Genomic DNA, 25,906 nt, shown 5'->3' on the forward strand with positions numbered 1-25,906 from the left:
AGGATCCTGTAAATGATAATAATATTGACAGAGCTAACATGTACTATGTGTCCATGAAAAGCCAAGCTGTGTTCTGATGATTTTATACAAACTACTAAAGTGGCCACTTCTCTTTGAGCTGTTCTTGCAGAGTTACTTCCCCTTCCTTTGTCTGGCATTCTAAATTATAAAGAAATGCTGCACCTAAATGATTAAGATGTTAACTGTTAAATCATCTCTTTTTAGATTTACAAAACCCAGAGCAGCTGGTGACCTTCAGATTGTATCAGAATGTGTAAGATGATGCTTAGCTTCCAGGAAAATAATGTGTTTGTCTGAAGACTTATAAGATCTAGCCCCAGGAAATCAAGATCAATAGTGATGTTCTGGCCAAAGGAAAAAAGAGACACACACACCCTGGATGTCAAAGACCCTGCTCAGCAGGTAGCCTTCCTGTACCCTGTCCCCCTGAACCTCCTTTCCCTCTCTATGAAAGCCTTTCTGTGTTCCTCATTTCCCTGAGATGATCTTTTTAAGGGGACTAGCTGCCCGTCTTCAGAATGCCAGGCCTTGAATGAACCCGATTCTGTCCCCCAACTCATCTCTTGAGTATTGGCTTTCAAGCAGTGAACTTGCAGACTTTGTTCCAATAACACTCTATCTTTTAATCCTCACAACTCTTGATCCATCCAATCTCAGAAACTGCAAAAGAAAGAAGGACTTTATTTGATGTCTTAAGAATTGCAATTCAGGAGACATGGGTTCAGATAGTTCTGAATCAGAAGACAGAAGGCAAAGAAAAGGACATAAAAACAGAATGGAAACACCCAGAATCTAATAATTTCATAATATGTACCGTGAGACTCTGGGCAGAATATAATTGTCTGGTTGTTTGGGTCATTGCCAATACCTGCGATGCTGAATGGAGTTCTTATTCCATCTAGCAACTGGAATACCCATGTCTGTTTAAAATTTTAAATATATATACCCCAATAGGCTAGAATATCCTAGGTATGAAGGTTTGTATAAGTGCTCAATGATGGTTGCACAATGTCAAAATAGCTTATTTCTCAGAATGATTCTCTGTCATTAAGTGACGTGTGATTAAATCTCTATGACTAATTTCAGGGGAAGAACTCAAAGCCTAGAAGTTCTGATTTTCATAGTCTCATGTAGATATGACAAAACTCTCGATTACTTTCCTAAATAATAAATACAACACCTACTTAAAATAAGCACTTTCTCACAATTCCAATTTAGGTTATCATTTTATCTCTCCAATGAGCGTTCACGAGGACTTTCTCAGTGACTGAAAGTTCCTAATTCAAGATCAGGCCCATACTTACACTAGCAATACATTGTTTTTCCTGTAGTCCAAGATGATTAGAATTTGCCCATGCTCTCTGGAGAGCTAATATGGTTGTATTACTGAATGTGGATTTTAATCATTTTACCATCTTAAAAACAGATTTTCTTCAAAAACAAAGAATATTTAAGCAGGACTATTGTGGTATACAGATCAAATTACCATCATTGAAAATTGCAGTATAAATAGTGAAAATAAAAAGTAGGAAACAAATAAACACTTGGAGTTTTATAAGTTGACTTCCTATGATCAATTCTGTCATATATTTAAGAATTTGATAAATATAGCCTAAGAGTCTGGACATGTTTTCCCTACTATTTGCACATGAAAATAGGGGTTTTCAGTAAATAATACATGCTCAATTAAAATAATTACAAATATTACATATAAATATAAATAATAAATTAAAATTCATTTATCTGCCACCAATTTTAGCAACCCCCAACTTGGTCACATGTCAGGGATCATTCTCTCATGCATCATTGTATTGATAACACATGCTCATTAATATGAACATTAATATCCATTAATTTATGTAAAAGAAAGCATCTTATACATTCAATTTTTAATCATAGCTCCCTGTCTTATCTTTTTCACTTATCCCCACAAAGACATCAATCCTGTGCACTTGTTTGCTCACCCTAAGGGGAACCATGTTAAAATCTGACTCTTCCTTATTTTTAATCCATATTCGTAATCCTACATAGACTACAAATCATAGAATATCTGGTTAGATTCAAATTTATTATTTTAATTATTGCATAATATTATCTGTTGTGGCTATTTGTCATTTGTCTAGTCATTCCATTCTTGACACTTTGCGACTTGGTCCACTTTATGTTGTTGTAACAACAATACCCAAGTCTGAGTAATTTATAATTAATAAAAGTGTATCAGGTCACAGTTCTGGAGGAATGAAGCCTAATATCAAGTAAGAAACATCTTGCTGCATCACCATGTGGTAAAACATGACAGAAAGCCAAATGTGCCTTTTATAAGAGTATCAATCTTGTTCTTCATGACCTAAGAATGTCTCAATATTCCCACTTCATAATACTGTAACACTGGCATTTAAATTTCAACATGAGTTTTGAAGTGACAAATTTATAAGCCACAATACTTTGTTTCTAATTCTTGGTCACCAGAACAATGCTGGAATAATGTTCTTTTGCATATGTCCTTAAAATTTGATGTATTTTTTCTACATGCTATAGATTTCTAGGAGTAGAATTCCTGTTTAAGTGATATATTAAAATTTTAAAATGTATATATGTTGTAACACTGTACTGTGTTCCAAAAAAATGTTGAGATATTTCATATTTCTGTCAGTAATAGATGTTACTTACTCATCTCCACCACTCCTTTCATTATAGTTATCTTTTATTCAGATTGATAGATTGTCACTTTAACTTGTATTTTACTAATTAGAAAATTTGAGAACCTTCATATTTCTGTTAACCATTTGAACTTGCCCATCTTTGTATAGTTTATTTATATTCTTTGCCAGTTTAACTTTAGTTTGTATCTTTTTCTAGTGAATTGGTAAGAGCTTTCTGTATATTAAATAATAATCCTTTACCGGTCATCAGCATTATAAACAACTCTAGGTCTCTGATTCCCTTTCTTTGGGATATAATTTGTCAATCAAAAACTTTTAGTTTCTACATAATTATAGTTGTCTGCCTTTATTTTATAGCTTCTAGATTTCTAGTTGGGATTTAGATTCTCCCTACCCTCTTATACTTCAGGGTTCTAGAATTACATTTTGCAAAATTCTTTTTTAATATATTACTTTTCAATCTTTATTCCATCTGGAATTTATTGCTGCATATATTGAAAAATGGAGTCCATTTTAATTTTCTCCTAGATGGTAGCCTGTTGTTTAGGGATCACTGATTAAATACCCTGTTCTTTTCTCAATGGATTGAATATAATTATTTTTAACCAGAGCATTTACTTTAATTTTTATATTATATTTTCCAGATTAGATGATCCTGAGACATTCACACTTTTCTAGACCTTTCTTGACTTTTAAATTGGTTTGTTATGTGTAACCAAGACCCTACAGATTTCTCCAGGTTTTAGATGTAATTGAAATTTCACTGGCAGTTATACTTGAATCTTTGCAACCAAAAAGAAAAAAAAAATCATCTTTCTAGTAGAAAACTAAATTTTTAGAGTTAGAAAAATAAATGATCAGAGACCTAAACCCCTAAGACCCCATGCTCAAGTAGGAAGTACAATTCTTTGTGGCATCTCCCTCCTCCAATTATTATTGAAAACATTAAGGGGAATTTCATACAATTGTCTGTAATGAGTGCTTCCTGCTGGTTGGTAAGGAAGCTTATAGTTTACCTCCCTTGCCACTTCAAGGCTCTTTACATCAGAATGCCATTTCCAATAGCAAAGTTACTGACACTCCCTTAAGACAGGATTATCTACAAAATTGCTGATCTTCCTGATGCATGCAGAACAGGAGGTAACAAGAATGTTCTTACATCTGTTTGTGCCAAAGGGGAGGCAGGGAGGAGAATGAGTTAACCTGTATGCTAAAGTGATATGGAATTTATAGAGATAGCTCTGTAAAATCAGACATGCCATCCTTCTTCCAAGACCACATACTTGCTAGTAGGATATCTAAGTAAGCCTAGGTTTCAAAATCAGCTGCCATGCTATATACTAAACAACTATACATTCAATCCAAAACCCCAGATCACATTCTTTCCTCTTCCTATGGTAATTTTTTTTTATCGCTGATATCTCAATCCTGTCAACTCTATAATCAACACACAAGTTCATCAGGTATCTCTACACAAGAGGGAATATGTTGGGTTTTTTTCCAGTTGTCCCACAGAGTCAATTCCAAAAATAAATAAATAAATAAAGATGGACAAGAAGTACATAAAGTAGAGAAGCCCCATCAGATAAATGTTTATCTTACCCTAGTTGCACAATCAACAAAGCATGTCAAGGGTTCTAGGTATGAAATGTCCACCTGGAGCTGATTCATCATCACTAGAAAATCCTATTTAAATTACCAGCATAGGGTTATTAATCATATGCTCTATGAGACAGTCCTGGACAAAAGACTAAAAGAATTTGTGGATTTCCTTTTTGAGTGGCAAGTCCAGTTGTGGAGGAGTCTAACTGCCCCTAAAGAACTCCTTCCTACATGTCTTTCTAGATTAAGACAAACAATGCCATGTAGATTCTGCTTTCTGAGTCAGATTCCCTGTGAATAAAAAGAGTGTTATAATTGATTCACTGGTTCATTGCAATTCAGAAATAATTTGGTTAGTGGAAAAGAAATCAGAGGAACAAACATGTACATAAGTTATATCAATACAGGATGCTTCCATGAAATTCATTGGTACTTAGAGCTATTTTTAAAACAAAAGAGAATCTAAATTCCAAAGCTAAAAGGAAGTTGCTTGTTTCTCAGTGACTGAAAGTTCCTAATTCAAGATCAGGCCCATACTTACACTAGCACTTCATTGCTTTTCCTGTAGCCCAAGATGATTAGAATTTGTCCATGCTCTCTGGAGAGCTAATATGGTTGTATTACTGAATATGGATTTTAATCATTTTACCATCTTAAAAACACAGATTTTCTTCAAAAACAAAGAACATTTCAGCAGGCAGTGTCTCTAAGCCTTTCATGATACATTTTGACTGATTTATTCTTTAATTAACCTCATAAGACTTCACTTTTGAAAAGCTGTATAGTAGGCATAAAGAGAAAATGCAAAGCAGGATTGATGTGTACCATTTTGGCAAAACCAAAGCAAGTAGAAAAGAAATGATGATATCAGCGCTAGTATCTGAAATAGCCTAGTTATTTCCCTTTCCCTCATCTTTGTTTTATTTTCATCAGCATCTACAAGCTGTTTGCAATTGCCGCAAAAAAAATAAAAAATCCAGAAATAGTGTCAAAAGAAGTCTTTTCAATGGGAAGAAAACTTGCTAAAGCTAAATGTTAAGTTACTTCACTTTTTGGAAGCCTTCATTCCCTCTTGTTGTTTAAGAAATCCTTTTCTACCATTCAGAAAATTTAATAGGTATTTAATTTAATGGATGTCACGTTGTCCTCCAGTAACCTCACACCTTCATTTCTGTAGCTAACCTTACCAATAAAACCACCTGAGCACCTCAGCCAAACATTCATTTAGCACATCACAAATCCAGCAGACCTTGACTACCTTCGCAGCAAGGCAAATAAATATGTTAAAGGACCATCCTAATGTTCTCAATTTTGAAAGTCAAGAAACATTTAGTTTAACAGCTAACTAATTTATCACATTGAAAGAGCATATGCCCTCCGGAAATCCCTGTTAACTTGGTGGTGCTTGCCCTTTAGGCAAAAGTAGAGATGAAGACCTGTACAAGGGTAACTGGGTTACCAGAAATTAGTTCAACATGTTTTCATACCAGAAAAGCATCAAGAATGGAGTGATTTTACCTGACTTTTCCTGCAACACTGACTCTGTCAGTAAAATATTTAGCTTTTCTTCTGAAGGCAAGCTCAGGGGATTGGGTCCTCAGTTGTAGAAATGTTAGTTTGATAAGTGGGGTCTTTATTATTATTATTATTAGGTGGTGCTGGGGCCATACTAAAGATAAAGCTTGTATCATTTGGTAGCTCATGATGAGACAGAAACTACACTAATAACTTCAATAAGTAAAACTTAATAGAAAGAATATTAAGTTAGCAAAAGTTGATTAATTACAAAAAGAGGTAGAATAGAACTCTACAATGTTCTAGAGGTAACAAAGTCAGGAAGCAGTTACCACCCCGTGGGCCTCTTGCATACTAGGCAAGCATCTACCACTGAGCCACATCTCCAGGCCTCATTCCCCTCTTCTTGAATGTAGGTTAAATCCACATCTATCTTCTAAATAGTATTAGGTAGAAAATATGATGGATTGTCATGCCTTTAATTATAGAGGATTAAATCTTGACATATTGCAGTAAGAAAGTCTCCTACTGGCCTTCAAGAAACATTCAGCCATGTGTGAGCTGCCAAAGGAGAGGGCCACATGGCAAAGAGCTATTGGTAGCCTCTAACACCTGAAGGTGGCTTCTGGCCAGCAGTCAGTAAGATACTGGAGCCCTAAATCATACACATAAATGGATTCTGCCAAAATCCTGAATGAACCTGGAAGCTGATTCTTTCCTGGTGGAGTCTCCAAATAAGAACACAGCCCAGCTGACACCTGGTGATACCCAGAACAGAAAATCCAACCAAATCATGCCAGATTCCTAGCCCTTAGAAATTTTGAGAGTATAAATGTGTGTTAAGTTGCTAGGTTTTAAGTAAGTTTTTACATAGAAAAACATTTTAATATACATCCCTCAGTCTAAGGGAAAGATAAACAAAGAAAAAAAAAACTTAAAGGAGGAAGTCCGCATTACAGTTGAGACTCAGACTTCTATGGAGATGATTAGCTACTGAAACAATATGACATCCATGGCTCTGATCAGGAAGAAACTCACTAGAGACTACTAACTACCACCACAGAGTCATGTAAGCTACTGTTACTTCTAGGACACACTCCACATTGGTATGCTTGCCACCACATTGTAAAAACAAAAACTAGAAAAATCTCTTTGTCCCAGCTTTTTTGTCACTCTGTCCTAAATACATGATAAGAACAATTTAAAGGAGGAAATTTTTATTTTGGCTCATGGTTTCAGAGGTTCAATTCATAGTCAATCAACTCCTTAGTCCTGGGCCCAAAGTAAGAAAGAACATCATGGTGGAAGGGTGTAGTGGGGGAAAAAAACAGCTCAGAACATGGCAGCCAGAAAGCAGAGAATGAGCTCTGCTCATCAGGAAGAACAAAACATAAACCCCAAAGGCACTCTCTCAGTGACCTACTTCTACCCTACCTGCCTACAGTTACTGCCCAGTTAATCCATATCAGTGGATTAATCCACGAATATGTCACACCTCTCATAATTTAATCATTTCACTTTTGAACATTCTTGCATTACCTCATACATGAGCTTTTAGGGGATACCTCATATCTAAACCACAATTGGCCACCACCCTCTTAGCCTTGTCACCTCTTTTTAGCCTCCTCATAGCACAGCCTAACTCAAGCCAAAGTACCAGAATAAAGACTGAGGGTCCAAAAATATTACCATAAAATAGGCTTCAAAGGATGGTTTTTCAGCTGAGAGGCAATTAATTAATAACCTCAGATAGGCTATAGTTACAACACATAAGATCACCTTCAATGAAGCCTATTTTTCCTGGCAGAACAAGAAGCCACAGTAGAGAAGAAGAAATGTTGCATTTTGAGGTCACAGGTGAAAGTCAGTTAATGAAGAGAAGACCTTTCCTCATTCCCTAACATATCACTGAGTAGATAGCAGAACAAAGAAGACTGGGCTTGGACTCTCCTCTCCTGTCTCATATACTGCCCTTGAACATTTCAAATTTGCAAGGCAATCAATCACAGGATACCCAGAGTGTCTGTAAATACAAGCAGCATCTTATGACAGGGTTTTATTGGTTTCCTCCTTTTCATGATTTAGTTTATCACTTGACTTTTTAAAATTGCACCCAGATATTTTAAACATGCAGATCCTACCATAAGCCGGTTTTTAAAATGACATTGGCATTAATAGTATTTTATTTCCCTCACGTACTATTTTCATTACTATTGTAACATCATTTCAACTATTCATTAAAACATAACCAAAGCCTTTGACCTTAAAATTAACCATCAAAAGAAACATTAGGAAATTCATAGCATTTTGCAGGTGTTCTGTCTTGTTTAGCTCATATTATCACTTCAAGAAACTGATAGCATTTTCTAACTTTATTCCCTTTGGGGTTCAAATCAGTAACTACTTACAGAGACTGTAATATTTTTAAGCAATTAAGATAAGGTAAAAGAGCTCCCCAAAGCCCATTTAGAATATGGTTTAAAAATATTAGTCTTCCCATTCTAGCTAACATAATTCTCAGAGTTAACCAGCTTTCACTAGACTCACACATGCAAAAATTCATGTTCACACATGCAAACACCCATCCTCACTCCCTTATTGATGCTGCTATATTTGTTATGGTCCAATACTTAATTGTTCAAGTACCAAACTCATGAATGTATTTTATTAGAGAAGACAAAAACACATGACAAAGCAACATAACACATGTATATAAGTTAACTCTCTCATTCATAGGCACGTGTGATTGCTGAGCAGGCTGACTCAGATGATGTAGCCAGCATTTTTTCTTTTTCAACTCTCAGCTCAGCCACGTACAATGGCTTCATTCTTTAGTAGACAGGCTTTCTCCAAGTGCTGGTAGTAAGTTAAGGGAAAGAGCAAGACATGTGCGACATGCAAGTGTAGATATAAAGAGCTTCAAACTTATATTGGTTGCATTCAGAAACTCCAAACTACAGTCTCTGATTTTGCATCTAAACTGATTTAAACATTGCACAATGCATATGTGATATTAAAACATCACATGCTACTCCATAAATATGTACAGATGTTTATTTTTGGAGAATGGCGGTAGAAATTAATTTAAAAGAAAGAAAATCCCAAAGAATGTCACGTTAGCCCAGTTTAGGCTTAAACATGTTGAGTTTAGGCTCAACATGGGTCAATTGCTTGGCCCAGGGTAATAAGATACTAGGATAGACCAAGCCTAAAGTATATTTCCATTCCTAACGAGGGATATGGAATACTGAATTGGCCTACCCATACAAATTAGTAGACAGAGAAAGAAAACCAGAAAAAGGTAGAAGAGATTCTGATCCAGTGAAAATAACTAATGTTTACCAAAGTAGCCCTCCCCATCCCCGGGCAGTAGATGAAAACCAGCTAGTCCAGTTCACTATCATGGAAAAGATTTCAGATTGCTTGATTGGATAGAATCATAACACTTTATTCAATTAAAAGCTTGTTCTTATATTGTTCTGGTCTGACCACTCATTTGCACAATGACTAAAAAAGTTAAAGTGTCATTATGGTTTAGATGTGAGGTGTGCCCCAAAAGCTCATGTGGGAGACAACATAAGAAGGTTTGGAGGTGAAATGATTGGGTTATGAGGGTCTCAATTAGACCAGTGAATTAATCCCCTAATGGGATTAACTGGGTGGTAACAGAATTATCATTAATAAAGTGATGCTGTAACTCTTACATTTCTTAAGAGGACCAAAGTTCTTGCTGGAATTCTATTTTTTCCAACTTGTCACATACTGCATTCTGAACCAATAATATAGGGATAGCATAAGTCTGTAAGCAGGCATGGGGTGACTGGAGGAGGTGGATCATTGGGGGTGTGCCCTCAGGGTTTATATTTTGTTGTGGTAAGGTGAGCTCCCTCTCTATCTTCTTCCTGGAGCCATGTCTTGTGCTGCTTTCCTCTTTGATGTTCTGCCTCACCTTGGGCCTCAAAGAATGGAGTCGGATGCTTATGGACTAAAACCTCTGAAACAGCGAGACCCAAAATGAACTTTTTCGTATCTGATCGTTCTTATCAAATTTTTCAGTCACAGCAATAAAAAAAACTGACTAAAACAAAGGTTGACTGGATCCCAAGGGAAAAAGAGACCAGAGTCTCAGAATATTAAACTATAAAATATCCAAGAGATGTATCAAGCAAGCAATGAGCACCTATTTCTTCCACATTGATTACTGTATCTTTATTCATTTTTCTAGGAGAAGAAAGAAGCTTTATTAATGAAAAGTCTATCAGAAGCAAGTGATATAAAGGCAACTCAAACCAAATCAAGTAGAACAGAAATATCTTTTTCCATATAACTGAAAGCTCAGAGGCATACATAGGCCCACGCACACCAGTGATGCTGGGACTGTTCTCTCAATGTCTTGGTCTGTTATTCCCTTCACTGTCTTCACAGTCAGACCAGCTCTATCCCATGGGAGGCAAAATGGGCACTGCTCCATGTTTACATGATTTTACAGCTTACAACCCCTAAAGGAACCACCATGTATTCCTTAAGAGGACCAACGTTCTTGTGGGAATTCTAATTTTTTTCTAGCTCATCACATGCTGTATCCTAAACCAATAATATAGGGAAAGCCCAAGTTTGGATATTTTCAGCTTGGGCTTACTTGAGTCCACATGAAATGGTTTCTTCATGGAAAAAAAAAAATGGGTTTTGTTAACTAGATAGGGAAGATTTGATAGGCTTTCTCAGTTCAGGGCAGAGGCAGGGCAGATTGCACTGTATTTGTAAATCCAGTGTTGTAGGAATATTACATATATGATATTTTAGTTAGCTTTTGCATTATAATTACCAAAACATATGACAAACACAACTTATAGGAGGGAAAGTTTATTTGGGGCTCGTGGTTTCAGAGGTCTCTGTCCATAGATGGCCAACATCTTTGCCCTGGGCCCAAACTGAGGCAGAACATCATGGAAAAAGAGCCCAATTGAGGAAAGCTGCTCAGCTCATGATGGGATCATGAAGAAGAGGTACACAAGGAAGATGTACCCTAATAGGGCATACCACCAGTGAACTACCTTTTCCAGCCACACTCCACCTGCCTAGGTTTACCACCCAGTCCTCCATTTAAACCAGAATGCTCTGATTAAATACAGCTCTCACTAGTCAATCATTTTACCAATGAATATTCCTGCAGTAACAGGAGCTTTCAGGGGACATCTAATATCCAAATCATAATATTCTGTCCTTGACCCTTAAAAGCTCAAGTCCATATCACAATGCAAAAATGCATTTAGCCCATCTTTAAGAGCCTTAACAGCATTACCCAAAACTTCAAGTCCAAAGTCTTATCTGATACTCAAGACAAATTCTTGGTTGTGAATCACTGTATGTCAAAACCAAGTTAATATATCCAATATAGAGTGGCACAGAATAAACAATCCCATTTCAAAAGAGGAATAGTGGCAGAAGCATAGGAAGAAGGGATGGGGCCACAGCAAAATTTAAGTGTAGCCCAACATGCCCTGGAACTCCACAAAGAGTATTTAAGACACATGGTAGGGATGTGTGCTCTGTAAAAGTTTTGGGTGTCCTCTCCCCATTGGCCTTCCTGATTACAGTGTATGACTGCTCCCTTTTAGCTTGGCTGGCTCCACAGCCACAGCTCTTTCTTTTGTCAGTCAATCCATGTTACTGCCATCTCTTAATTCCTGGGTTCTCCATTCTAGCTTTAGCTTTATAATTTCCTGCATCACCCGGCTATACTTTTTCTGTCCTTCAGAGCCTTCCTCTAGGTGGAAGTCTCCAAGACTTGAACTTTTGCATTCTGTATTCACACAACCAACACCACATGTATGCCATCCAGATCTGCTGCCAGTTTGTGCAATATCTGAGCCCCCTGGAATCAATGGCTTCAGTGGCCTCTGAGTGCCTGTACAGTTCAGCAGGTAAAATAACTTCGTAGGTCTCCTAGTGTAATAGGTGCTCTCATGATCTCTTCCCAAAGGAATTTTCCCTTCTATATCCATGAGCCTGAAATGGGCATGGTCCTATAAATTTCTGAAATGCCTATGGGGCAACTTTTCTATTGTCTCTGTGTAAAGTATTTAGCATCCATTTGGGGTCTATAATCTTTTCAATAACACAATGTCCTTGGCCCCAACTTTACATGAACTTTACTAGCCAAACCGCAAGTTTTTAAAATCCTTTACTTCTTTGTTTTGCTCCCAATTTACACAGCAACCCTGGCTAATAGCTTCCAGCAATATCCATGCCACTGATTGAATGCTGTGTTGCCTTGAAATTTCCTCTGTCAGATTCATCAGTCCATCACTTTTAAATTTAGCCTCACACAAAGTCTCAGCGTACAGGGAAATGTAGATAAGTTCTTTGCTAGAATGTAACACAAATGGTCTTTAATCCAATTCCCAACAGAGTCCTCATTTCCCTCTGAAACCTCGTGAACATAATCTGCAGTCCTATAGCATTCTGGTCTTCTGATCTCCAACCAGAATCATCCATTAAGCTTCACTTATAATATTCTAAAACTTTTCCAGCTTGCAGCTCTAAGCTTTTTAAAATCCCTTCCATGAACCAGCTCCAAAGGCTTATGAACCATATGGTCAGTTTTGTCACAGCAACAACCTTATTTCTCACTACCAATTTCTTTGAGCCCCTATATAGTTTCAAAGAAGTATGTATTTTCAAGACTAATTGATATTTTGATATAGCTCTTCTGAAACAGGTTCCATTTTGGAATACGTGAACCACAGAATGAAGAAGGCATTCTGTTTCATACAAAATTGTGTAATAATTTCAAAATTGTAATCTTTTATACTGGGTTTAGATGTCTCAATTATATAAATGGATAGATCAAAACAGTTTCATGCCAACATAATGTAACGCTTAAATACTAGAGCTCTAATGTACTTTTATGCATCTGCATTAAGAATTACATTCCAGCACCCAAAATGAAAAGCAAGGGATAGAAGAGAACTCAAGACTTCAACAAGCACAAGTAAACTAATGGCTGTAGACAAAATCAAACATGTTTACCATAGTACTACACCTGAGTGACTAGATGATAATTGCCACTTAATTGTCATACTGGTGAGGGTTTAGACTCATTGCTTCTCCAAGCGAATATCATCTAAGAATATATCATCAGATACAGAGCAATACTTTGTGTCTCCAGACCTCTGGAATATGTTAGAACATAACATCTGAATTTCTCTGCTTATAATAAATATATAATGAAATATAATGTTTTGTAGATGTGTAAACTTATTTTATAGGCATCTAGTAATATATGTTTACAAATGTGTTGCTTGTAATATACAAAGAGAAGAGTTTACTATACTCCTATGTATCATAAGGATTTATTTTAGATATGGTAACATATCTCTTGAAAATCAGCAATTAAAATACATAAGAAGTTTATTGTTTTTAGTAACAATCTTGAAGAGAGACCAAACAAGATTTGTGGGAGGTAACATAGAAGCATGGATCATCCAAGTTCTTGGATTATTAACCTTTTGCACATAGTTTTCTTAAGTTCAGAACCAAGATAGCTGAAGCTGTAGCTATTATATTCAGCCTAACCAGGTGGACAGAGAAACAGTCTCATAATATTATCCCTCTGTCTTTTAAAGAAACTTCTTAGAACACACACACACACATACACACACACACACACACACACACACACTTTTCTCCTTACAATTCATTTTCCAACTCTCAGCTTCATCTGTGGGTGGTAAGATGACCAGCCAGCACTGAGGTTTTTAATAAGGAAGAATGGATATTGAAAAGCAACTGTAAGGGAGGTAGGAATTAAGCATTAAGCAAATTTCTAAATATGTGGGCCACAATTATGAAAATGAAAGTCCATAAATGAAGAAATTATCACATAATGTTTCTATAATTCACATTTGTTAATTCACATTTTCCCATTACATTCTAACTACTAGCACTGGGGTCAACAAACTCATTAGAAATGATTAAACAACAAAATAGCCTATGGAAAAAAATAAGGTTATTTTATAGGGGCAATTTGCTTTTCAATAGGACAAATATAATTTAGTAGTAACTCTTTGGGATATAACTTGCTATATGTAGTCATGAAACATTTGAAACTACACAAATAAAATGGCACTGTTCTTCAAATACAAAAGAAAAAAAATTGCTTAATTATACTATTGGAAATAACTAAGTTTGTTCATTTTTGTGACCTTTCCAAGTGTAAATTTACTTGCTAGCAATTCTTTTAGCTACAGAATTTGGAAAACAGACATTATACCAGAATATTTCCCCCCAAAGTCTTGACTAGTTTCCAAGTCAATGAAGAATGGCATCATTACTGACATGAGAGGGTTGACCTTCCATCAGTGGAGCACAGATTTGCTCATTTTTCTACAGCCTATCATCCAAATTCCAATAATGCACAATTTTAGTATAGCTAACTCCAGTTGTGGTCACGGGCTTAAATAAAGCTAAATATTTTTATTTTTCTTCATTAAAACTATGCTCTAAAACACATATATCACAAATGAATAGTCAGGAGTTGGAGCTCCTTCAGAAAAAAAAAATTTATGGAATGCCAAAGTGATCTAAGATGATATTTTACCCACAGTATCTTAAATGGCATCATGTAAAATACAGCAATAGTAACAAAATAAAATATTTAAATAACACTAAAGAATTTGTAAAGTAAATAACAATATAGAAATATTGTTGGGATGTAATACAACTGACAACTCATGTTTTCAATTATTTGAATGACTTGAGGAACTGCTTACTACATGTTTCATAATGTTTATTTTATTTTATTTTTTTTTTGATTATGAAAATTACATATAGAATACTTGGAAGATACAAAAAGAACAGAAGAAAAATAATTATGTCACTCACTGGTAAGATTATAGGTTAAAAAATTATTTTTATGCTTTTTTTAAGTTTTCTAAATTCATCATATGTTACTTTTGTTTTAATTTTTTTTGGGGGGTGGGTACCAGGGTTTGAACTCGGGGGCACTCGACCACTGAGCCACATCACCAGCCCTATTTTGTATTTTATTTAGAGACAGCGTTCTCACTGAGTTGCTTAGTCCCTTGCTTCTGCTGAGGCTGGCTTTGAACTCATGATCCTCCTGTCTCAGCCTCCAGAGCTTCTGGGATTACAGGTGTGCACCACTGTGCCCAGCTTATGTGTTACTTTTATAATAAGATGAAAACTACTAATTTAAGAAGAACCTATTGTAACTTAACATTAGATGTGATATTTCATTTTTTATAACTTCTACCTTATTTTTCAATTTACACTTAACCAATGATCTAATTAATATAATATCAATTACAGTAAAATCTAGAAAACCTACTGATAACTCATAATATTTCTACATACTAAGATGGCCAAATCAGTATCTCAAAAGAGGGTCATTTTATGAGTACATTTTATTGATCAGAAGTATAGTAAATAAATTTTTGAAAACTTTTCACAAATAATTTATGTACTAAAAACATCATTGTTTTTATTGTGTATTCTCTATGTTCTAGATTTTAATGACTATCTGATAATTATAATTATCATCATCACAGTCGTGAGGTCCCTGACATGCACCAGAAATTTTTTAAAAATTGACATGAGATTCAGCCCAAAGACGGGCAATTAGGAAGAAGTTTTCAAAAATGAATATATAAAAAGTGCAATTGCTTTTGCATTTATCACAAGTGACATTGTCATTGTCATCATTAATCTGTCTCTGAACATTATAAGTACTTTATTATAGTTAATGATGCATTTCTCATTCAGCTCCACTCTGACTCTGTCTTGCTTTATTCAGTATTAAGTGAACTCCTTCTAAAACTTAATACCAAATAGTAAATATCTGCATTTTCCTAATTATCTATACCTATGACCCTAAATTCTATTTAACATTAAATCAGTTATAGAACATGCACATGTACTACACCTTTGAAAAACCAAAAGTAAAAAATAAATGTGTGGTTTAAAGTAGTAAGTTACAACTTATCTTTCTTCACTCTCTCGTTTGGTGTGCATATAACTGTCTGTCTCTCTATTCATTACTAGGAACATGAACATTATTTTCCCATTATGGGCAATTCTTTACCCTTTTTTTAAAAAAAAAAAACAATCAATGATGAGTTATATCCACTCTGATGAATATGGAGAGCTTTGAGTAGATGGCTAAAACAATGTCACTCTTTAAAATACTAAATTCTCCTAGATGATTCTAAGGGAACATTTTAAAAAAAACTAATTTCTTATAAGCTATTTTTTACAGTTCTATGAGGTACACACTGGTATATAATAAAAAACCCCTGTGCAAAGTGTACAGTGGGTTGTAACACAAAAATACACCTGTGAAGCTATTACCACCATCAAAATAATGAACATGTTCATCACCTCCAAATGTTCCTCATATCCCTTCCTGTCCCTTTGTCTCTGGGCAATGATCTGCCTTTTTCTATGATCAACATGCATTTTTTAAATTTTTTTGTTTTTTTTTTCCCCACATGCATTTTCTATAATTTTATATACATGGAAACCTATCATCTATACACTTTTTGTCTGGCTCCTTTCACTGAGCCTAATTATTTTGAAATCCACACACAGTAGCATATATCAATAGCTGCTTATTTTTCTTGTTGAGTTGTAGTCTGCTGTATGGATATACCACAATTTATTGATATAGTCAATGGTTGATACAATTGGGATCATTACAAACAAAGTGCTATTGACCTTCATATACAAGCCTTTCAATGAACCTACTTTCATTTCTTTTGAATAAATACCTAGAATTGGAATAGCTGGATCATATAGTAGGTATATATTTAACTTCAATATGACACTACACGAAAAGCATGATGCATGAAATAAAAATTAAAAGTTAATGCATATAGCTTCATTAAAACTTAAATTTTCTCCTCTTCAATAGAGAGTAAAAAGAGAAGTTACAGACTGGAAGAAAGTACTTTCAAATAATAGTTGTTTCAGAACTGCATGAGGAAACCTCAAACTAAGTTTTAAAAAACTTCCAATTTAAAAAAAAAGTGGACAGAACTTTTGGGCAGACACTTCACCAAAGAAGAGATACAGATGTCCCAGTGATTCAAATGTATGAATTGCCAAGATCATTGTAATGTCATGTGTAGCTAATAAAAAAATTAAATTAAATTAAATTAAAGAAATAAGCAGAAGACATAGTAAACAGCAAAAAAAAGGTGGGGGGGAGACAGATGTCAAATGAGCACCATATCAACAGCTATTCATTAGTGAAATGAAGCTAAAACACCAGTGAGATAGACCACCACTACACTTGCTATGGTTTGGATGTGAGGTGTCCCCCAAAAGTTTACATGTGAGGTAATACAAGAAGGTTTGAAGGAGAAATGATTGGGTTATTGCTTTAACATAAACAGTGAATTGATCACTGATGTGATTAACTGAGTGGTAAATGGAGGCAGATGGGGAGTAGCTGGAAGACATGGTTCATTGGGGGCGTGGCTTTAGGGTATATTTTGTATCTGTAGCACAAAGTCTCTCGACTTCCTTATTACCATTGAGCTATTTCCTTTTGCCACAATCTTCCACGATATTCCACCTCACCTCCAGCCCAAAGGAATGGAGCCTGCAATCTATGGATTAAGACCTCTGAAACCATAAGCTTCCAAATAAATTTTTCCTCTTCTACTATTGTTTTGGTCAGGTCCTTCAGTCACAGCAGTGAAGAAAGCTGACTTAAACAATACCCAATTAGGACACTTCAACAACAACAAAAGCATAACCATATGGTTAGTGTATCAGCAAGGATGCATATGTAGAGTCTCAGCTACTGGTAGGAATATAAATTTTCTAACATTCTGAATAGAAGCATGACACATTCTATCAAAAGCATTTCGTAACACATATTTAACTTCAAGTTTTTAAAAATTCAAATACAATTGAACTACATCGGCATTAACTACTTTTAAAGAGGATACTGCATTTCTACAAACAAGAAGTTTAAATACAATCACATTAATATGGGTGAAGTTCATGCTAAAGGTGTGACCTTTTAGGCCTCCTTAGATGAGGCATAGATTTTTTCTTAAATTTCTACTCTTGTTAGGCATAAATTTTAGTTCATGCGACTACTTACTTATCTTGACTCATAAGACCTAGGCAAAGTTCACAATAAAGGGTAACATTAGCAAAACAAATGTTTGCATGTGCCCAATGACTTTGATCAAGAAAGATCTTTCATCTGAATTCTAAAATTTAAGATATCTATTTATTTCTAATAAAATCTGATTTCTTATTCCTAAATATGTCACATTATTTTATTTTGAATAAGCAACAAAATTTCAGACAAAATTATAATTCTAGTTCTACTGTCAATCCAAACCACATCACTTTAAATTTTGAAAGTCCTTTTCCCCCTTAAACATCACCTGAGTGACAGGTCCTATGATAGCCTTTTGATACAAAATGTGTAAGATGATGTTTCTAACCTTGAGCTGCTCAAAGTCAGCAGGTTTATGATGTTGTTTGCTCTTGGGATGATTTACTTAAACAGAGCCTTTCGTTAAGAAACTTTATGTCTCCTAAAGCTTGATTATGGCAACTGAGCTGCCAAGCGCTTGTCACCAGTTATTACCAGAGAGCTTTAAAGGATACATAAGGATTCTTCTTCTCAGAGAAGCATGTGGCTCTTCAAGTCAACTTTCTGTCGCTCCTACTTTTAGTCTTTTCATGTGATTTTCTGAAACAGTACAGGAAAACCCAACTAAAATTTTCCAAGATATTTTCCCTTCCCCTTTTTCTTCCCAATGTAAGATGGGTCCAGTTTTGCCAAACCCACCAATAACCTTCTAGCTGGCCAGTTAGTTTTTATACTTTTTTGATGGCTCTGACACATTTCCTAGCCTCACCTCCTCCTTCTCTCTTCTCAAAATTTTGACTTTCATGATGTAGCTCTATTCTTGTCCTCCTTCAAACCCCCTGCCGGTTGTCACTTTACAGGCTCCTCCATTGGATCCTCACTTCCTGCCCTCTCTGACATGCCAGACTTTCCCAGATTTACATTCTTGCACCTCTCTTTTCCTCATACACTCTTCCCCAACAATTTGATCCATATTCATGTTTGTAACTACAGTTTTTAAGTTAATGCTTTTTGAATCTAAATCCTATAGCTACTATTTATGGAATGCCTACTATGTGCCCATTATGCTGGGGACTTTGCATAAATTATCTCATTTAATTTTCAACACTCTAGCTTATTTTACAATCCATATGTCCAGGAAATAAGCTTATGCCAATATATCTCGGTACACAGCAAAACCTTTTTCACTTAAACTAAGGTTTTAAGGAAATCTTAAACTTCACACTTCAAAATCCACTTTGACAATTATTAAAGATAGAATTTTTAGGCAAAGTGAAATCACTTAAGAGGACTCAAGTAACTCACCCTTATTATGAAATGCATGCAAACTCTTCTTTCTTAAAGATAATTTAAATACCCAAGTCTGTCTTTAATTCTTTTTTTATCTGATAGAAGGGGTAAAAATCTTGCAGTACGCAGAGCCACTAGACTAAAGGACTGTGGTAACCTTCAAAATGAGTCTAAAACATTCAGCTTTTTATAATTTATTTTCTCTGGAAAATTCCATGTTCACGGATCACTTTGTGAAAAAAATTATTGCTTAGACTAGCTTCTCGGAGTGAGTGACGTCAAAATTTTTAAAACATGTCAGCTGACATCTGTTTCATAAGAAACTGCCTGCTTCCCTGAAATCACTTGACTACACATATCCAGTGATTTTTCTCTTCATTCCCATTGCCACTACCAAGGTTCAGTTTCCCATCTTCTCTCACCTGATCAATGGCTATAAACTCTCTTACTGATTCCAATTTCACCCTGATGCCACCTTTCTTCCACATTTTGCCTGTGAAATTTTTTTTTCTTTAAATACATGGTTGACCACTTAGAACAAAACAGAATTAGCTCCCCATGCCACATCTCTCTGCCACTGGTCTAGATTTATAGCATAATTCTTCGGACCAATAGCTTCCCTTTCTTTGATGGATGTCTTAGAAATGCCTACACAATATAGTATTCATAATCTTATTTTTATTATATTTTCCAATTTGGCTTATTTGTACATTTTAAAAACCAATGGAGAAAATGATTTAAAAAGGAAATTAAAATACACACATCTGTAAATTGATCTGTCACCTAGAGTTGATCAGCAGTAGAGAATATCAGGAGTCTCACATTCCAATCTTGTGTCGCCTAAAATCACCTTCATTATTATTAAACTTAATAAATAAACTTAATCAGCTCATAGAGACAAAAACTCATATGTCAATTGTACGTTAATAGGGAGAAAAAATTTCCAGTTAACTTATTTTATGTATGCAATGTGTACACAATAATTTTTTATTCCAAAAATTATTTGCTAAGGATGTGAAAAGGAAATTTAGCATAAAAATACATATGCCAATAAAGATTATTCATTAAAATTAATAGAGAATCACTCCTGCAAGGTAGGCGGGCCTGCGACCCACCAGCAGAAGAGGAGCAGCGGCCTGCTGAGAGGCTGAGCCGCCCCCTCCCCCTGCGCCGGCAAAGTAGAGGGAACTGTGACCACGCACAGAGCAGGCCCAGCGGCCTGCTGAGGGGCAGAGCCGCCCCCCACCGCCCGCGCCTGCCAGGTAGGTGGAACAGTGACCACCGACAGAAAAGGCCCAGTGGCCCGCGGCGGGACAGAGCTTCCAATCACTCCTGCAAGGTAGGCGGGCCTGCGACCCACCGGCAGAAGAGGAGCAGCGGCCTGCTAAGAGGCTGAGCCGCCCCCTCCCCCAGCGCCGGCAAAGTAGAGGGAACTGTGACCACCATCAGAGACCCAAAAGGGTCTACAAAGAAACTATTAGAGCTAATAAATGAATTCAGCAAAGTGGCAGGATATAAAATCAACACGCATAAATCAAAGGCATTCCTGTATATCAGCGACAAATCCTCTGAAATGGAAATGAGGACAACCACTCCATTCACAATATCTTCAAAAAAAATAAAATACTTGGGAATCAACCTAACAAAAGAGGTGAAAGACTTATACAATGAAAACTACAGAACCCTAAAGAGAGAAATAGAAGAAGATCTTAGAAGATGGAAAAATATACCCTGTTCATGGATAGGCAGAACTAACATCATCAAAATGGCGATATTACCAAAAGTTCTCTATAGGTTTAATGCAATGCCAATCAAAATCCCAACGGCATTTCTTGTAGAAATAGAGAAAGCAATCATGAAATTCATATGGAAAAATAAAAGACTCAGAATAGCAAAAACAATGCTAAGCAGGAAGTGTGAATCAGGCGGTATAGCGATACCAGACTTCAAACTATACTACAGAGCAATAGTAACAAAAGCAGCATGGTACTGGTACCAAAACAGGCGGGTGGACCAATGGTACAGAATAGAGGACACAGAAACCAATCCACAAAACTACAACTACCTTATATTTGATAAAGGGGCTAAAAGCATGCAATGGAGGAAGGATAGCATCTTCAACAAATGGAGCTGGGAAAACTGGAAATCCATATGCAACAAAATGAAACTGAATCCCTTTCTCTCGCCATGCACAAAAGTTAATTCAAAATGGATGAAGGAGCTTGATATCAAATCAGAGACACGCCGTCTGATAGAAGAAAAAGTTGGCTACGATCTACATACTGTGGGGTCGGGCTCCAAATTCCTCAATAGGACACCCATAGCACAAAAGTTAATAACTAGAATCAACAAATGGGACTTACTCAAACTAAAAAGTTTTTTCTCAGCAAAAGATACAATAAGAGAGGTAAATAGAGAGCCTACATCCTGGGAACAAATCTTTACTCCTCACACTTCAGATAGAGCCCTAATATCCAGAGTATACAAAGAACTCAAAAAATTAGACAATAAGAGAACAAACAACCCAATCAACAAATGGGCCAAGGACCTGAACAGGCACTTCTCAGAGGACATACAATCAATCAACAAGTACATGAAAAAATGCTCACCATCTCTAGCAGTCAGAGAAATGCAAATCAAAACCACCCTAAGATACCATCTCACTCCAGTTAGATTGGCAGCCATTATGAAGTCAGACAACAACAAGTGCTGGCTAGGATGTGGGGAAAAGGGTATACTTGTACATTGCTGGTGGGACTGCAAATTGGTGCAGCCAATTTGGAAAGCAGTATGGAGATTTCTTGGAAAGCTGGGAATGGAGCCACCATTTGACCCAGCTATTCCCCTTCTTGGTCTATTCCCTAAAGACCTAAAAAGAGCATGCTACAGGGACACTGCTACATCGATGTTCATAGCAGCACAATTCACAATAGCTAGACTGTGGAACCAACCTAGATGCCCTTCAATGGATGAATGGATAAAAAAAAATGTGGCATTTATACACCATGGAGTATTACTCTGCATTAAAAAATGACAAAATCATAGAATTTACAGGGAAATGGATGGCATTAGAGCAGATTATGCTAAGTGAAGCTAGCCAATCCCTAAAAAACAAATGCCAAATGTCTTCTTTGATATAAGGAGAGTAACTAAGAACAGAGTAGGGTCGAAGAGCATGAGAAGAAGATTAACATTAAACAGGGATGAGAGGTGGGAGGGAAAGGGAGAGAGAAGGGAAAATGCATGGAAATGGAAGGAGACCCTCAGAGTTATACAAAAGTACATACAAGAGGAAGTGAGGGGTAGGGGAAAAATAATACAAGGGGGACAAACGAATGTCAGTAGAGGGGGCAGAGAGAGAAGAGGGGAGGGGAGGGGAGGGGAGGGGAGGGGAGGGGAGGGGAGGGGGGATAGTAGAGGATAGGAAAGGCAGCAGAATACAACAGACACTAGTATGGCAATATGTAAATCAATGGATGTGCAACTGATGTGATTCTGCAATCTGTATATGGGGTAAAAATGGGAGCTCATAACCCACTTGAATCAAAGTGTGAAATATGATATATCAAGAACTATGTAATGTTTTGAACAGCCAACAATAAAAAATTAAAAAATAAATAAAATTAATAGAGATAGGATATAATTCCCAACTCAATAAATAAGTCAAAAAACATTGTTATCAATCCCCAAAAGGGATTGATTTTTAAGAATTTTTAACAAAATATAAGCAAAAATTCCTTTTATACTTAAAAGGGACAATACATCATGACCATGTGGAATTTATCCCAGGAACCCAAGTTTGGCTTATATTTAAAAATTAATTAACGTAGCTCACCCTACTTAACATAAAAACAAAAGTATCACATGATCCTCTCAATAAATCCAGAAAAAAGCAATTAATGGAATTGAATGCCTACATTTTTGTGATTTAAAAAATAAACTAAACTACAGATAGAATTGCCTTAATCTAATAAAGCATATCTACAAAAATGCCTATTGCTAACATTATAGTTAAGATGACATAATGAACAGAAACACCTTCCCCTAAAACCAGAAATAAATGAAAGATATCCACTATAGTATTATTACTACCACCACCTCTTCTCCTTTCTCTCTTCTCCTCCATTTATCATTGTGTGTATTTGTCTGTGTGTGTGTGTGTGTGTGTGTGTGTGTGAGAGAGAGAGAGAGAGAAAGAAAGAATGAAAGAGAGAGATAGAGAGACAGACAGAAATAGAGACAAAGAGAGTTAGTTACTGTCATTGAACTCAGCTCACACATGCTAGGAAAGTGCTCAATCATTGAGCTACATCTGTGGCTCTTTTCATTTTATTTTTTTTTTATCTTGAGATGGGGTCTCACTAAATTGCTCAAGCTGACCTCTAACTTGAGCTCCTCCTGCCTCATCCTCCTGATTCACTGAGATTATAGTCCTTCACTACCATACTAACAATCATCACTGGTGTTCAATATTTTAACAACTGTATTAACCAATGCATTAAGGCAAAACAAATAATGGGCATAATAGATTTGAAAGAATAAAAATATATATATTTGTTTGCAGACATTATGATTATTTTTATTCAAAGTCCTAAATAATCTGTAAAGCAAAAGGCTACTAAATCTAGTAAGTTACTGTACCAAGGATTCAAATTACAAGATAAATCCAAAAACTCAACTATATTTCTATGTACAAGCAACAAATATTTTAAAATAGGTTTTAAAATATATATATTTGAAAATAAGTTTTTTAAAAAAATGTATATTTTCAATAGCACACTATAAAATATCAAGAAATAAACATAATAAAAGTACAAAAGACAATCCACATTTAACATGACAAAACATTGCTGATAGGAACTGAACCAGAGTCAACAGATGGAGAGTTCTCATGCTAATGGATGAAAATATAATATTGTTAATAAATTAGCTCTTACAGACTGATCTATGATTTCATTGTGATACCAACTGAAATTCCATAACTCTTTCATTTCTGGATTTAATGAATGCTAAGATGCTTATAGAAATATAAAAAGAACTGAAATAGCCAAAATAATTTTGTAAAAAAAAAAAAGAACAAAATTGGATGATTTACATGATTAAAGACTAATTACAAAACTATAGTAATAAAGACAGGGTACTACTAAAGTCAAACAAATTAATCAATCTGAATAGTTCAGAATTAAGTCACGAGATTTTTCAAAAACTGTCAGTAAAATTCATTTGGTATTGGAGAAGGTTTTCATCAAATTATTCTGTATTAACTAAATTACTAATGGGAAATAACAAAACTTGACAACCCTACAAGCCATATACAGAAGTTAAGTCAAGTGCTCATTTCAGTAGCACATACACTAAAATTGGAACGATACAAATATTAGCATGGCCCCTGCATAAGGATGACATGTAAATTTGTGAAGCGTTCCATATTTTAAAAAATAAAAGAAAAACATTAAGTCAAAAGAATTTCTAATAAGCATAAAAACTACAATTATATAGCTTCTAAAAGAATACATCAAATAACTTACAGAAAATAGCTCTCTGGAGCTAGGTACAGTTTACATAGAAGGGAAAAGTCACTAACCATTAAACTGGTTTTTATGACAGTCAAAACTTCAGCTTATCAAAACACACCAGTGAGAAAATGAACAATGCAGAAAATAATTGCACTTTGTGTAAGAAAAAGAAACAAAGAAGCAAAGGACTAATATTCAGAATACAAAAGGAACTTCTACAATCAACATTTCCAAAATATTCAAATCAACACCTCACAAAATATGTAATAACTAAAGATTCACTAAATTTAGTCACTGAAGAAAAGTAAATTAAAATCACAATGAAATGTCAACACACACCCACTAGAATGGCAACTTTTGAAAATGTTAAAACCAAACATTAAAGAAGATATAGATCAAATGGACCTGTCATACATTACTAGTAGAAATGCAAATTAATACAAGTAATTTGGAAGACTATTCAATATTCTCTTATGAATTTAAATGTTGATGTTACTTTATGATTTAGCAATTTCAGATATGGGTGTCTACACAAAAGAAATGTATTTCCAGTAATATTTGTAAGAGTTTGTAAATGGCTATTCTGTTAATAAGAGCAAAACTTAGTCTTTTGTTTTTTAAATTACTCAGTCTATAGCATTCTGTAATACAATATGGAATAAGACAAACAAGAATATTCTAACAGAATATTAACTGGTATTTTTATGTAATAAATTATTACTTAGCAATAAAAAGCTGACATATTCAAAATGAATAAATATCAAAGATTTTGATCAAAAGAAGGAAGACAAGTGCATACTCTATGACTGTATTTAAATGAAGATTATAAACTTACAAAATTAATATATGGCAATAGAAATCCAAGTATTAGTTATTTCTCGGGAGCAGGGCTTGACTGAAAAAGAATAAGAAAGCCACACAGAATGGTGCACACCTGAAATTCTAGCTACTTGGGAGGCTGCTACAGGAAGATCAGTTCACACGTTTGAGGTCCTCAGCAACTTAGAGAGACACTGTCTCAAAATGAAAAATAAAGAGGAATGGGGATGTAGCTTGTGGTAAAGCATCCCTAGTTTAAATCCCTAGTACCCAAACTAAATAAATGTAAGAGTATGAGAGAATTTTGTAGGGTAAGGACTACATCCTATATACTGAAAGGA

At 35.4% G+C, this 25,906-nt stretch overlaps 1 non-coding gene across 1 annotated transcript; it reads left to right on the forward strand.

The window, feature by feature from the left end:
- Positions 1-24,560: 24,560 nt before the first annotated feature.
- LOC114099637 (U6 spliceosomal RNA) lies at positions 24,561-24,664 on the forward strand. The gene has a single exon (XR_003583935.2). It is a non-coding gene; the product is annotated as a U6 spliceosomal RNA (small nuclear RNA).
- Positions 24,665-25,906: the final 1,242 nt, after the last annotated feature.

This window comes from Marmota flaviventris, chromosome 11, assembly GCF_047511675.1.
Source record: "Marmota flaviventris isolate mMarFla1 chromosome 11, mMarFla1.hap1, whole genome shotgun sequence".
Classification (NCBI taxonomy): Eukaryota; Metazoa; Chordata; class Mammalia; order Rodentia; family Sciuridae; genus Marmota; species Marmota flaviventris.